General features: G+C 32.9%; 1 pseudogene; it reads right to left on the bottom strand.

Annotated features, from left to right (window-relative positions):
* Positions 1-7,699: 7,699 nt before the first annotated feature.
* LOC131173140 (squalene monooxygenase SE1-like) lies at positions 7,700-11,526 on the bottom strand (annotated as a pseudogene).
* Positions 11,527-15,290: the final 3,764 nt, after the last annotated feature.

The following is a 15,290-nucleotide window of genomic DNA, read 5'->3' as shown; positions in this document are numbered from 1 at the left end:
TATAGAGGAGGTAATTTCTCCATTACCTTGGGCTTTTAGGGATATGGATATGAAAAATGCCTATGAGAAATTAGTTTCTAAACCTGTTTTGGCAAACAAGTATATGGATGAGCAGATTTTGAAAGAATTAGGCATTTATGACTCTGTATTTGCCTATTTGGATGCTGTTAGCTGGACTGATTTTGCTAAAATTAGGGAACCAGTGTACAAGGATTTAACCCTGGAATTTTTGAGTTCCTTAAGGCTGAGTTTCAAACCAACAGTGCCTGAACATAAAGATATGATATATTTTCGATGTGCTGGAATTGATAGGGAGTTAGACATGGCTGCTATGAATGCAATTTTTGGTTTTCAGGATTCGGGGTATAAAAACATTGAGTGGCAGCAAACTGTTTATGACCCTGTTCAATTCTGGAAGGATATTGCACCTTTTGGGGGTTATTATAGACAGAGGACTGCAAAAGCCTCTAGGATAGTTGATCATGTATTGAAATACCTCCATAGGTTCATTTCTTACACTGTTTTAGGAAGGGGACACAGTAACAGTATTGTGGGTGCTGGTGACTTGTTTCTCTTGTGGTGCATGAAGGAGAGAAAACAAGTAAGCACAGCCCATTTCATAGCTACTCATTGGCACCAAATTGTCACGAAGCATACTAAAGGTAGTATAGTTTTTGGGGGGTATATAACTGCTATAGAAAACTCATTTAGCTTTGATGCTAGTCTATATAAATTGCTGCCAGTATCTGGGGAATCATATATAGACAGCACAATGTTGCTACATATGGATGTTTGTGAGAAAATAAGCCATACCTATACTCTTTTACAAGAAGATCCTCGATACCACCGTACTACAGACCCCACTACCTTTGCACCAGCAGAACCACAACCAACCACTACCCCACAGTTTTCAGCAGACATTCTGTCCCTCTTAAGATCCTTGGAATCCAGAATAGCAAGTTTCACTATCCAACCATCTGTTCCCTCACCTGACACCACAGAAATTCTTGCTACCTTGAAGAGCTTAGAAATCAAAATTGAAACCATGGGTCAGCAGCAGGTTAACCAAAAGAAGAAGCTAGAAAAGAAACTTAAAAAGAGATTTTTATCTCTCAAAAAGAAACAAAAGCAACATCAACTTCAAATGTTGGAGCTTTACGACAAACTGGCCCAATCCTACAACAATTTATATCATTGGGGCCAAACCATGTTTCAAGAAATGAAAGACCTCACAGAAAATTTGGAAACTACTTCTGAAGCTTCGGATCACAATGAATCTACTGCAAAACCTGAAGCAGATCCTGATGCAGCACCAAAGCCTTGACAACAGAGCTTGATCAGTAGCAATAGTTCTAATTTCTGTTTTAGGTTTATTTTGTAATCTGTTTATTTTAATTTTCAAACTTTGGTAATAGTTGTAATACTTTGGTAATTAGTTTTTATGATTATACTTGCACTTCTTTCTTTTAGTTTACTCTATTTTATTTTTTGCTATGGACATAGTTACTCTGTGAATGCTTTTTGGTTTAATTTTTTATTTAAATGTTAGATTTTATTTCTTTACACTTTTTCATTTTTTTTTGCACTTTATCTTTTCTTCAATCCTAATTTTGCTGACATTGATGAGTTGCACAATTTTCTTTGAGTTGCATCTGTTTCACATTTGTTTCACATCATTTGGAGGTAACAGCTTACCCTTTTACTATTTATGCTTATGGTATGTTGCCAATGCTTTTGCTTTCGCTTTACCCTACGCAACAGGTTAAGCAACATCTTAAGCAGTGTAAATTCATACATTTGGGATACCTTTTCACATTTTTCTCTCTAAAGCTTCATTGTTAATATCATTTTGAGCTAATTTTGAAATACTTGAGCTTATATTGATTTAATCCCCAATTGTATATATTTCATTAATTGATTAGTTCAAACAATTTTGCCCATCTTTGCATTCATTTTAAACATTGAGGACAATGTTTCATTTGAGTTTGGGGGTGAGGGCAAAATTTTTGCAAAATTTTTAAAATTTTCTTTCATTCATTTATTGCATTTCATTCATTCATAAATAGATAATTCATACACTTATACATATACCACACACATGTCTATACTCATACACATACATTTGCATATAGTTTTCATATATATTACACTTAGTTTTAATTTGATTTATGCATTCATTTTAGGATCATGCATATCATAAAAATAAAATTTTACCTTGTCCTTAGAGGATTGAGAGTTGCTTTGAAGAGCAATTAAGCTTACTTTTAGAAGGGTTTGATGGATTGAAAGTTCTGGATAGGTGCAAAGTTATTAGATTCTTGCTTGAGTTTATATCTTCTTAGCCAAGGGCCACCCAATCAATTGCATTGACTTTGAGTGCTTAGAGAAAACTCTAGGGTGAGAAGTAGCTAATTGATGTCTCACCAATCCTAGAACAATCTTTCTAAACCTTTTAAGGCGAAATCATAGCATGCACTTGAAAAAGAAATGATCTAGGCATTCTTTGAATTTTAAACCCATAATTTAGCCTTAGCCAACCTCACTTCAAAATTTCCTTTGAAACCAATTTGAGCCTACATTTATCCCTCTTATTTCTTTGGAACCCACATTAATGCCTAGCCATAAACCCAAACACTTACCTACCCTCCATGAGAATAATTCTTTGAATGATAGATACACTTAAAAAAAATAATAATAATAATTAGTTGGGAGTGTTGATTCAAAAAAAAAAAAAAAAAAAAAAAAGCTAGCAAATTCAATTATGGTATGTAAAGTAATTCACCACCCAAGTACACAAAGAAATGAGTTTGGGGGTGAATTGAAAGGGACAATTATAGTTCTAAGTCAATGTTATTTATGTAGTCCCTCTAAAAGCTTCAAAGTTATATGCTAGCATTGGTGAATAATTGTAAAGTTCCTTCTCCCAATTGATTTAAAATAATAATAATAATAATAATAATTTTTTGTGTATCTTGAACTTTTAATAATTTGATTATTCTCATATTTTGTTACCTTTATCCTTTCCTTGTTAGCCACATTATCACCCCCTTTAGCCCCATTACAACCCTTGAAAGTCCTTTTGATCTTTTGATGGTGTTTTGTTACATTAATGGAGATTGGAATAGGAGAATTGCCTATGGGATTGTGATATCACTAATACATTCATTTACTTCCATCATTATTTGAGACACTTTAGTTTATGGATTACCCTATAGTTTACTTAGGCATGATTATTCTTTGTGATTGATTGGTTTGGGCTTGATGATATGGATAATTGACCCAAGGCTAAGCGGTGATGTAACACCCTAGGCAAATCCCACATCGACAAAACACGGGAGAGATGCTGGGTTCATAAGATGGAGGTTCCTAACCCCTATTGACGCGTTTTAAAACCGTGAGGGCTTCGGCCTAGAGCGAACAATATCACTAGTGGGCCGGGCCCTTACATTTGTGGTATCAGAGCTGCTCCGCGTGCAACCTTGAACGATGGTGGGGCAAACCTCAGCGAGGACGCTGAGTCCCATAAGGGGGGTGGATTGTAACACCCTAGGCAAATCCCACATCGACAAAACACGGGAGAGATGCTGGGTTCATAAGATGGAGGTTCCTAACCCCTATTGACGCGTTTTAAAACCGTGAGGGCTTCGGCCTAGAGCAGACAATATCACTAGTGGGCCAGGCTAGCTTTACCACCTGAGCTGGACAAGATCCACAGTGTATTCCATGTGTCGATGCTCAGGAGATACAGATCAGATCCTTCACATGTCATTTCAGCAGAGGAGATAATTGTGCAACCTGATTTGACATATGAAGAAGAACCAGTTAGAATCTTGGCACGGGAAGTGAAAGAACTCAGAAATAAGAGGATCCCACTAGTGAAAGTCTTGTGGAGACACCACAACACGGAAGAAGCGACATGGGAGAGCGAGGAGACGATGAGGCAGCAGTTCCCTCAGCTCTTCACATTAGATAAATTTCGAGGGGAAGAATTGTAACAGCCCAATCCTTCTCCAGTTAGTATTGTCCGCTTTGGCCTATGGGCCTCACGGATTTGTCTCTTGGGAGGTTTCATTCCCAAAAGCGCGCTGACCAGGTGAGGAAGGCTTCCACATATATGGCCCAAATCTTTTCTTCCCGTTTCCGATGTGGGACACGAAGTTTCCACCCCAGTGCATAGCTGGTTGAACAAGCATGTCCCAACCCCATCCCTGGGTCATGACAAGCCCACGGCTTACGCACAGTGCGTCCTCGCACCACACACCGTACTAGAGGAGTCCACTACGATAAAATTATATGACCCAATCCTTCTCCAGTTAGTATTGTCTGCTTTGGCCTATGGGCCTCACGGATTTGTCCCTTGGGAGGTTTCATTCCCAAAAGCGCGCTTTTGGGAATGAAACCTCCCAAGGGACAAATCCGTGAGGCCCATAGGCCAAAGCGGACAATACTAACTGGAGAAGGATTGGGCTGTTACAGGTGATAACTTTGGGAAGGATTGAATTCTTTGCATCTTGAAAGTGGGTATATGGTTTGTTGGTGGCCAAAGGTAAGCTTGAGAGTTTGGATAAGTAATTTTCATAAATTTAAGGTAAGGTACCCCAAATTGCATTAATTGTTTTTAAATTGCTTGAAGACAAGCAAAGGTTTGAGTTTGGGGGAATTTATTATACTCAATTCATATAGGCATTTTAGGGTAGTTTTGCATCCATTTTGCCCTCATATTTTAGTATATTTTATGTTTTTAGCTTTATTTTATCTTATTTGTTAATTTTAGATACTTTATATTTAATTTTCGTAATTTTTGTTGTTTTGATAGGATTTTTGTGGCAAAATCGAAGATCAATGAGTGCAATAGGAAATAATTTGAAGAGATTTGAAGTTCTTTAAGCATGGAAGAAAGTTGAAGAAATCAAGCCTTGAAAGAGCAAACTAGTCGAAATTTGCTTGAGACTTTGCTTAAGGTCATGCTTAAGGTAAAGCGGCAGTACTTAAGGTGCAGCACAAGTCAAGCATGAGCAGAAAAGTCTATTTTACTCAAAGTCTATCGAGAATTGCTGAAGGTCTGCTTAACCTTAAGCAGACAGTGTGACCAGAGGCTAAAATCTGCTAAGAAGCTGCTTAGGGTTAAGCCGAACCCTAAGCAGAATGCCCAGAACGTGAATAGTGCTGCTGACTTGGATAATTTTACACCTCATTTCCTATCCACTCCTTGTCTTTTATTTACTTTTAGGGCAACTTTTAGGGACCATATAAATTCATCATTTCCTTATTTTTGCCACAAGAGAAAAGGGGAAGAAAAACAAAAAGGAAAGAAAATTTAATAGAAAGAGAGAGGAGGCGCCATTTTCTCTTGGAGGAGGAGCTGCTGCACGAGTTTTGGAGCTCCAGAAACCAGAGACCTTGGTTCTTCCACCTGGGTTTTTCTATTTCAGTCCTTTTATCATGTTTTTCTTTACTCTTCCATCAATATTTCTTGTAAATACCATCATGAGTGAGTAAACTCTTTAGATTTCAGAGTTGGGAAATATGTCTTAGATTAATTTGTGGATTTGGACTGGGTATTTCCTTATTTTATATGAATATGGGTTTTGATTCATTCCTTGTGTGCTTGATTTACTTGCCTAATGTTGGTACCCATTGGGTATTATGTTAATCTTTGATTGAAGGACCGAAAGGTGAAAGTCATTGATAGGTAATAATGGATTGGAACTTAAAATCACTTAGATTTGGAAATAAACTAGGACTTTAAGAGGATTAATTATTGGTTACAAAACTTAATGGGTTTTAAAGTAATCAAATACATACGAAAGTAGGTTTGGTTATTTTAGAATACACTTTGATTTGCTTGAAAAAGATATCAAAGGGATTTAGAATCAATTTCCTTCAAACTCTATTTTTCCCTAAAAATTGGAATGCCCAAGACAAATCCCAATTAATTTATCCATAAACCCCCAACTCTGGAATCACTTTTACCATAACTAGACTTTCGTTTAAATTACCCATTGTTAATTTTAGTTTAATTGCGAACTAGAATTAGAATTTAGTTGTTTGCTCTTTAACCATTTCAATTAGATTAATCAATTTACCTTGCTCATTTACATTTACCATTTATTCATTAATCATTAGCCCAAATAATCGCTTCATTCATAGTTTAGTAATCAAACAGCAAATCCTCGTGGGAACGATACTAGATTCATCACTTTATTACTTGAGACGACCCGTATACTTGCGGATTTTAGTCACATCAGTGACTAACAGTGTAGCGAGATTCCCGGTAGGAACTTAGCACATCCTATCAGGGTGCATCGAACTTCTAACCGAACACCCTATTTTGTTTGAGCATCCCATATTTCATCCGAACTTCTTGCTCATTGTCCAAACACCCTGTCTTATCTGAATGTAGTTCCAGACCAAGCACCTTGTGTTCTAATCGAACATTTCATGTCCTGACCGAACACCTCATGTTTTATATGAACATATTATGTCCTAACCGAACACCTCATGTTCTAATCTAATTCGGATTTTAAGATCTCGATTACTTTCCATTTGGATCGGATTTTTATCCATACTATATCAATATACAAAATCTCTTTGTATTTGTTATGTTGTTAATCATTCCTCTTCTTGCAGGGAATTTGCAATTGGACACACTGCAGCCTAAATTATCAAACAACCTTCAAACTCCTGACTTTTTTTTTTTTTAATTTTCTTTTTTGCAATAGGGAAGGCATACACACATTGTCTCAGAATCGATTTGGGATCTGAGGAACACGCGCTATCCGCAACAATGTGGGATCCCGGCAATGACCCTCCACTAGCACCAACAAACCACAGAGACTTTTATCAAACTAGAGTATTGGGGAAAAAAGTTTGCAAAACTACCATGGAGAGAAAGATGCTTTTTAAAGCAGGGTTTTCAACCCATTGTTCGCCATTCAAAGTGGGGAACAATGGGTTACAAAATCTTCGCCAACATGACTGGCGAAAAACAATATGTCTTCCTCATGCAAATTTTTTATTTTATCTTGCATTTGTTGTTTTTTATGTAAAATTCATTAAAAATATTTCTACAAATTAGAAAATTATGAAAAAATACTTTTCAACTCTTTAAAATATTCTTAATTTTTCTTTCATGAGAGTTTTTATTTTTAATGCAGGAATAAACTGAGCATTAAAAAAGATTATTTTTTTTTATTTTGTATTACTTTTAAAATCATGAAAAAATAATTTTATAGATCATAAAATTATAAAAAATTTATTTTTGATTTTTCCAATAATATTTTTATTTTTTTCATATCAAATTTTTTTTGCATGAAAAACAATAATATTTTGTATGCTCAAATTATTCATGCTTCACAAATAAATAAAAAGAATTACGTTAGAAAAATAAAAATATTATGAGAAACTCAAAAATAATAATTTTTTTTTATAATTTTTGGATGCCTTTGGAAGCAAAATACAATAAAATCACATTTTTTAATGCCCAATTTATTTCCGCAATACAAATAAAATTTTCAAGTTAGAAAAATAAGAATATTGTAAGGAGTCCAAAAATATTTTTTCCATAATTTTTTTTTGGACAAATGTTTTTGATAATTTTCATATGAAAATAACAATAAATGAAAAATTAAAAAAAAATTGCATGAATCAATGGGTTGAAAACCTTTTTGGTTCGTCCTGGTATTGTAAAATTTCTTCCCTAATTGACTGATTTGAGAAATTTCTCCATTCTTTTTGACAACTTTACAATGAATATAGACATAGGATAGAAGCACACATTATTTGACAAAATCATAGTAATTTAATCAAAGCCTGCTAAGATTTATATCACACATACATGCTGTCAACAACCATCCATGTGGGATCTCGAATGACCAACTCCTAACTTATTTTTTATCAAGAAATCTTGAGCATTGTAACATATTGCATTTGCAGCAAACTAAAAAATGCTAAAACCCCATAAAAGCTTATCAAGCAAAGACAAATCCATGAATATGACACAATTGATAGAACAATACCCAAAAGAGGGAAAAAAAATATAAACAAAAACAAGATCCTATCATTTTGTCTTTGTCACTGTACCATGACCAAGCATTTTGTCTTTGTCACGGTACGATATGCCGTTCATGGAGGGCAATATCAATTAAAGTGAACTGACGTTGATTTGTAAATGACAAGTCGTTTGATGATTGGGCAAGTGGAATTTTTGAGTCCGGTGTTCATACTTTTATACGACAACTCGTTTTGACTGGATTTGTCGACAATTTAAAGTACTTCATTTTGTTTTCTACTTACCACATGTCGATGTATCGAAATGCTTAAATTATCAAATTTTATAAAAGATGGGATACTTATTATTTTTTTTTTCTAATCATTAGTCTATGAAATAAGATTTATTACAATAAATTAAAATTTAAATCAAAGCAAATTTGAGTTATTAATAATTCCATTTGCTTTTATTATTTGAATTTTATATGCATGTGATGTAGTTTAAATTTTATAAATTAGGTAGATTTGAATTACATGATTTTACACGCACATGATTCATGTGCATTGAGTGATATGTTTTAGCATATATGGTGCATCAACTAAGTCCATCGTCTGCTTTGTCGCGAATTATAAAAATTAGCATATCTCATACCCATACTTGTTGTATGTGCCATGGTGAAACACGGATCAAGGAACACTGTCTTATGGAAACACAAACCAACACAATACATGGTGACATTCCAAATTTTGGAAACAACAGAGGAGCACGCACAAATAATTAAAAATATTTCAAGAAAAGTGTGGTTAAATTACATGTGAAACTTTCGTTTCTAACCAAAGATAATTTGTTAGGAATCTAAAATAAAATTTACACTGCTTAGCTCATCTCCTAAATCGTTAACTTATCTAAAGAAAAAATGAACTGCCACCAACTTTCACCAATTTTAAATCTTTGCATTTCCTATTCTCAAACAACTTGAGATCTTCAATGTGTTAGGGTTATAGGGAAGAACATTTGTCGAACTCCTTCTGCCTTTATGATGGGAAAAATGATTCTTGATGCAACCTGAAAAAAAGTAAAAGAAATGAGATAGAGATAAGAACTTTGAAGTCATTTAAAATATAATTATGAAGTCATTGAAATTATTGTTAGCTATACGCACCGAGATCATTCTAGCCCCAATCAAAAAGCGTGGAATTGATGGAAATGGAACTATTAAGCGGCCAACACCAAAGATAGCCACAGCAAAAAAATGGAGAACCAAATTCAACGGACGAGGATTTAGTCCAGAGAGTAAAGCGATAGGTCCATTTGAAAATACACCTCCAAGGCTCAAATAGTCAAAACATGCTTGACGCATTTCATTCCTTGCAGGATCAGTTGATGCACTGAATACTTTGTATAAGGCTCCAGCCAGAGTATTTATAGTAGATGCCACAGGCTGAAATGAAATGGATATATAGGGTTAGCACCAATTTTAGTTTCATTGTTGTGGCAAGTATACCACCATATTGTTTATCCAAACTAGATTCTAAATAATTTAAATCTAGAAATTATAAATTTAGTTCTCATATGCAACTAAGTGAAAATCATTTACTCACTTTGCGTAGTGTGTAGAAGGATTCAAGATACTTGCAAAGGGAAAATGCATCGCTCAGATCATGCAAAGGCCTTAGAAGATTCCTTAATACGACTATGTCAGATAGGGCAACAGTCATTCCTCCTCCTGTTAAAGGATGTCTCATGTTAAATGCATCCCCTAACAAAAGAGCACCTGGAGTGGGATGAGGAGCAGCAGGCATGCTTCTATTAGGCATCGTTCTTATGTTTTCTTTGTTAATTGCAAAAACAAATGCATCACGTAGCTCTTGGAGAATCTGAAACATATATAAAAGTTCTTAGATTAGTCTAAAGATTCAAAGATAAATGACGGTCCAATGCTTATTAAATCGAGTCATTTCTATAATCCCCCTTAGCACTACAAACTACAAGTATCAAAGCCAAAATGCGAAAAAGAAAAATTAAAAATAAATAAATAAATGAATAAATAAAATAAAATAAAAATAAAAATTAGCATGCCCAGAAAACTAAGAATACCAGGGGAGCCACCACAGTTTTCAAGTATTTGGCCATTTCACCATTTGGAATGGATGGTAGATTTTGGCCAGGTATGTCAACCAAGCATCGAATTTCAGAGCTACTAATACGATAGAACAAGATTGGTGAAGGGTCTGCCAGAATAACATGTCCGTGATTTGGGTATGGAAGCTCGCAATTCTCTAAGATCAACGCCACAAAACAGGAGGGGATATCAACCTGTAAAAACCCAAAGTTTCCAAACTTCACTTCAAACTCATGAAAAAGAAAACAGCTACCCAATTTCGCATCTATCAGTGACGTTCATAGAGAAGCCAACTGGATTCATAGAAGCTTTCGTTTCCAGGTTGAAACATAATCATTACCTTAGGATTACAGAGAGACCGTCACAAATTTGAAAAACAACCATCGCATACTATTGTAAGTGGAGCACAAGCGGTAAGTTGTTGACCAATTTTAGTTTTGTATTGCACGCCCTTGATCGTCTCCTTTACTTCTAGTAGGGATGTTACTGTCCTTCCTCCAGTCTTACACTACAAAGAAAATCAGGGAACATATTAACTATTAAAGGCAATAAAATGATGCTATTAATTATGCAGCACGAATTAAAAGATTTTGAACATGAAAGGCATAGCAAAGTGAAAGAAGTAACTTCGGGGTAAATGAAGATTATTACTTGGGTAAAGTTTCAGCTTTTTCACGCATTTTTTGAATGAAACGTCCGTTGTGAAAACTTCTTCCAGCCACATCTGGATCTGATCTTTTCAAGGGATATGATAGTTTAGTACTTCTCCCATTTTTGTAAAGAGCATATCCAAATACATGTTGAGCATCAATTTCTTCTACACAATCTGCAACTAAGCATACATGTTAAGAATTAGAGAAAAAGTTCAATAATAGTAGACTCAGACAGAAGGACTGATGGAATTCATACAGATTCAACAATCCATAAAGGATTATAGAAATTTCTTATTCACCTTCAAGGCCCAACTCAATTAATTTCAGGTAACCCCCAGGTTGCAGAAGTTCTCCAACAATTCTGTCAGGCAGAGTCAGGTCCCTTTCAATCACATGCACTCTCCGTCCATCCTGCAATTGAAGGAAGGAAAAGAGGTTAAACTGCCCGATGGGGTAGCTAGTTTTGTGAGCATTCGTCTTATTATATATTGCCATCTAAAGTAGAGGGAGAAGATTAGATTCACCTTGCCAAGAGTGTAAGCAAGAGCAGACCCAGCAACACCTGCTCCAACTATGATAATATCAGCATTAGTGGCATTTTCCGACTGGCATAACACTTGTTCTGAGCTCTTCACAACTTCATCCCTCATATTTTCCTTTGCTTCTTTAGTTTTCTTCATTCCTCTTGATCTATTCAACAGTACAAACCCCAAAACAGAAGCTAGAATTCCTCCTATTACATATTGATATTCCATTGCCAAGGATTGAGCAAAACCAACGTTGAAATGTAAAAAGAAGGGGACTTTTTCTCTGTTTTAGTGGTGATGAGTACTTGAGTCTTCAACTTGCAGGCTAGGTTGTACATGAAGCCATTGTTGGCGCCTCTTATAGGTTCAGTTAGTCAAAAGATTGTACACAAAATAACTCTCCAAAAGTAGGACTAATTAAATCGGTCAAGTGGTCAAATATAGCTTGTAAAATTTGGGAGTTGAACAGATGAATAGAAATTTTCAGGTAAGGTCAAAAGTGTTGTCAAGATCAAGAAAAATAAGTGAAGATTATTAAACTACTTCTTTGTTGGACTCTAGCAGAAGAAGTATATTAAACTATTGACTATTTGACTTGGAGTTATGGGATGATGATAATGGAAGGCCAGTCAATTTCAAGAGTGTTTCTTTGTTAATATCTGATAGCAGTATAGGAAGGAGTCCAGAAGCTATGGATCCAGGCCCAAAACAGCTAAGCTAGAGCGCATTGCAGAAAAAAGAGGGAAGAGCTGAAATAAAGAGAATAAAGAGAGAGTGGAACGTTCTGGAGATATGCAGCTGGAGGAGGTTAGCAATGAAATTAATCTGTAATGTACACGAACATGAAACTCGGCTGAATGTGCCATAAGAGAAATGCTAGCGTAAGACAGCCCAAAGAAACCAAGAGTTTCTTTTTTTTTTTTTTTTTTTTAAAATAAAGTACCCATTCCTTGCCAATCATTATGTCAATATCAACAATATTCATGGCGTGGTTTCTAAATAATAGGAAATCATTGCGATTTGAGGCCAAAATCATTTTAGATGCTGTTGAAAAAAATAGTTTGAAAAAATTATTTTGTTATTTTAGTGATCTAATAATTTGATTTTAGATCATTTTTAATACTCTTTAACTAATATATTTAAAAAATATTTTTCTCAACAGCAGCTATGGCGGCAATGTCAGACAGGCCCTTAATGTTGTATTATGGTTGTATTGTAGACCTTGCAACAATTAATGATGTAATTAAATTTTGAATTGTGTACAAATTCCCAGTCTAGACAAACATTTTGGCATGCAAACAAATTTGGAGTTTCTAAAACTAAGTGGTGTATGGCTTGCAAACCTTATTTTGTATTCAAGTATTTGATACAATGAATGTAAATTAATGGTTTAGTGAACATTGTGAATTGAGTTGAATTTGGAGAATAAGGGCTATTGACTCGTTTTACTATCATCCGTAAGGGCATGTTTAATTAGTCTAATTATAAGGAAAGTGTTGGAAGTTTGATTGACTCTCTCCCCTAAAAGAATTAAAATTTGAGTTATATTCAAATGTATACAAGTTCATAGAGGTTGACCCATTCACATAGCACAAACAATTTATAATATTTCAAAAAACGTCGATTTTCTTTTGCATTTGACTCCAACTGCAACTCAAACTCAAGAGTTCACAGTGTCAAAGATGAGTACAAAATCATTGAACTAAAACTCGTTCATAAAATATAGGGTAAATACATTTACATGTGTTCTAGCCAAAGAAAATCTGTTAGCAATCTAATATGAAATTCACATGGCTTAGTTCATCTCCTAAATCGTTAGGTTATCTCCAAAAACAAGATGCACCGCTACCAACTTTCTTTGATTTCAAATCTTTGCATTTCTTGTTCTCAAACAACTTGAGATTAGCAATGCGTGAGGATTGTGGGGAAGAACATTTGTCTTCTGCCTTTACGATAAGGAAAATGATTCCTAACGCAACCTAAAGCGAAAAAAATTTAAGAAAAGAAAAAAGAAAAGCTACTTTAGATGTTGAAAAAAAATTTGAAAACAAATATTTTGTTATTATTGTGTCATAATTACTAAAACTTATCAAATTTAATAGATTATTTTTAGTACTCTTTAACTCATATTTCTAAAAAAAAATATTTCTCAACAGCGGCAATAGCAACAATGTCAAATAGACCACGCTTGTTGTGTTTTGATCGCATTATACATCTTGTAACACTTAATGATGAAATTAAATTTTGAATTGTGTACAAATTCCAAGCCTAGACAAACATTTAGGCATGTAAAACTTGTTTGGAGTTTTTAAAACTAAGTGGTGTAAGGATTTGCCAAAAATGCCATTCTTTTTTCAAATTAATTATATTATATATTTTTATTATTTAAATTAATTTTAATATTTGTATAAATTTAAAATTCTTAGTCCTATTTCTACTTAATTTCAAATAAATATAAAACTTTATAAAAAGAAATTAACTAAAATAAGAAACTAATACATGAAAAATAAAAAATACAATTAATCTTTAATATATACATAGATATATAAATATATGAATGAAAGGACAAATGAGGGGGAGAACTTTTAAATTGACTAAAATATCCTTATAAATTTATATTATCTACTAAAATATTAATTAATATAAATTAAAATTTTATTATGGATCCTATTAAAAAAAAATACTTACATTTAATATTCATCATTATTTCAGAATTTGCAAAAAAAAAAAAAGAAAAAAAAGAAGATTCCACTTACGTTGTAGCTACATATTTGGAAAAAAGAAAAAAAATTGAATACTTTAAAGTATTCTTATATTGTTATGAAATAATAAAAAAATGCATGATTAAATTTATATTTGCATTTTAATTAATAATGTACTTATAAATATATAATATAATCTATAATTTTAAAAAATAAAATACTTGTTAAATATATTAAATAAATAACATATTAAATAGGTTTTAAAGTTATTTATACTAAACAATACGACAATATAAAATTTCAAGATATCATTTTAATGAAAATGAAAATTTTATTATAGTAATGCGCTAAATTAACAAAAATACATTTTATAAATAATTTTCTTTTGCATTAATCCAGCTATGCAATCTCATTACGTAAATTAACATTATTTTAAAATATTAAAAATAAAATAAAACATATTCAAAACTAACTTATTTTTTTTAAAAGATAAAATAATAGAATTTGAACGAATTTAATTTATTGAAAATATTTGCATTTATCATTAATTTATTTTAATTTTTAAACATCTTCACCTATTTATATTTTTAAAACTTATTATTATATATTTTTTTATTATATTACATTCAAGTTTATAATTAAGCTAATATTATATGCTAATAATATGACAAATAGTTTTCAGAAAAATATGATCGAGTAAAAAATAATATTTCTTAAATTGATAATATTTTTATTTATATAATTAATTAAAATGACATTAAAATTAATATTTCAATTTAAATAATTAAACGTAATATTTGTGATACTATGATAACACTATAATATATATATATATATATATATATAAATTTTAATAGAAAAATATGTAAAAAAATTAAATCACGAGTCCAAAAAGCTAATAATATTCAAATGTATACAAGTTCCAAGTAGGTTGATCCATTCAAATATGCATGGAATAATTACGTAATAAACTAGTACAGTCCAATAAATTTTGAAAGCACAAATAATTTACAATATTTCAAAAAATGAGGATTTTTCTTTTGTATTTGACTCTAATTGCAACTGGACTCGAGATCTGATAGTCCTAAAGATGAGTATAAAATCACTAAACTAAAATTCATTAGTAAAATATGAAGTAATTACATTTATATGTGCTCCAGCCAAAGAAAATATGTTAGGAATCTAATATAAAAATTTACGTAGCGTAGTTGATCTCCTAAATCCTTAGGTTATCTCCAAAAGCAAGATGCACTGCTACCAACTTTCTTTGATTTCAAATCTTTGCATTTCTTGTTC

The sequence above is a fragment of the Hevea brasiliensis genome, chromosome 14, assembly GCF_030052815.1.
Source record: "Hevea brasiliensis isolate MT/VB/25A 57/8 chromosome 14, ASM3005281v1, whole genome shotgun sequence".
In the NCBI taxonomy this organism is placed as follows: Eukaryota; Viridiplantae; Streptophyta; class Magnoliopsida; order Malpighiales; family Euphorbiaceae; genus Hevea; species Hevea brasiliensis.
The sequence above is the reverse complement of the archived record's forward strand: the minus strand, read 5'-3'. Positions and strand labels throughout refer to the sequence as shown.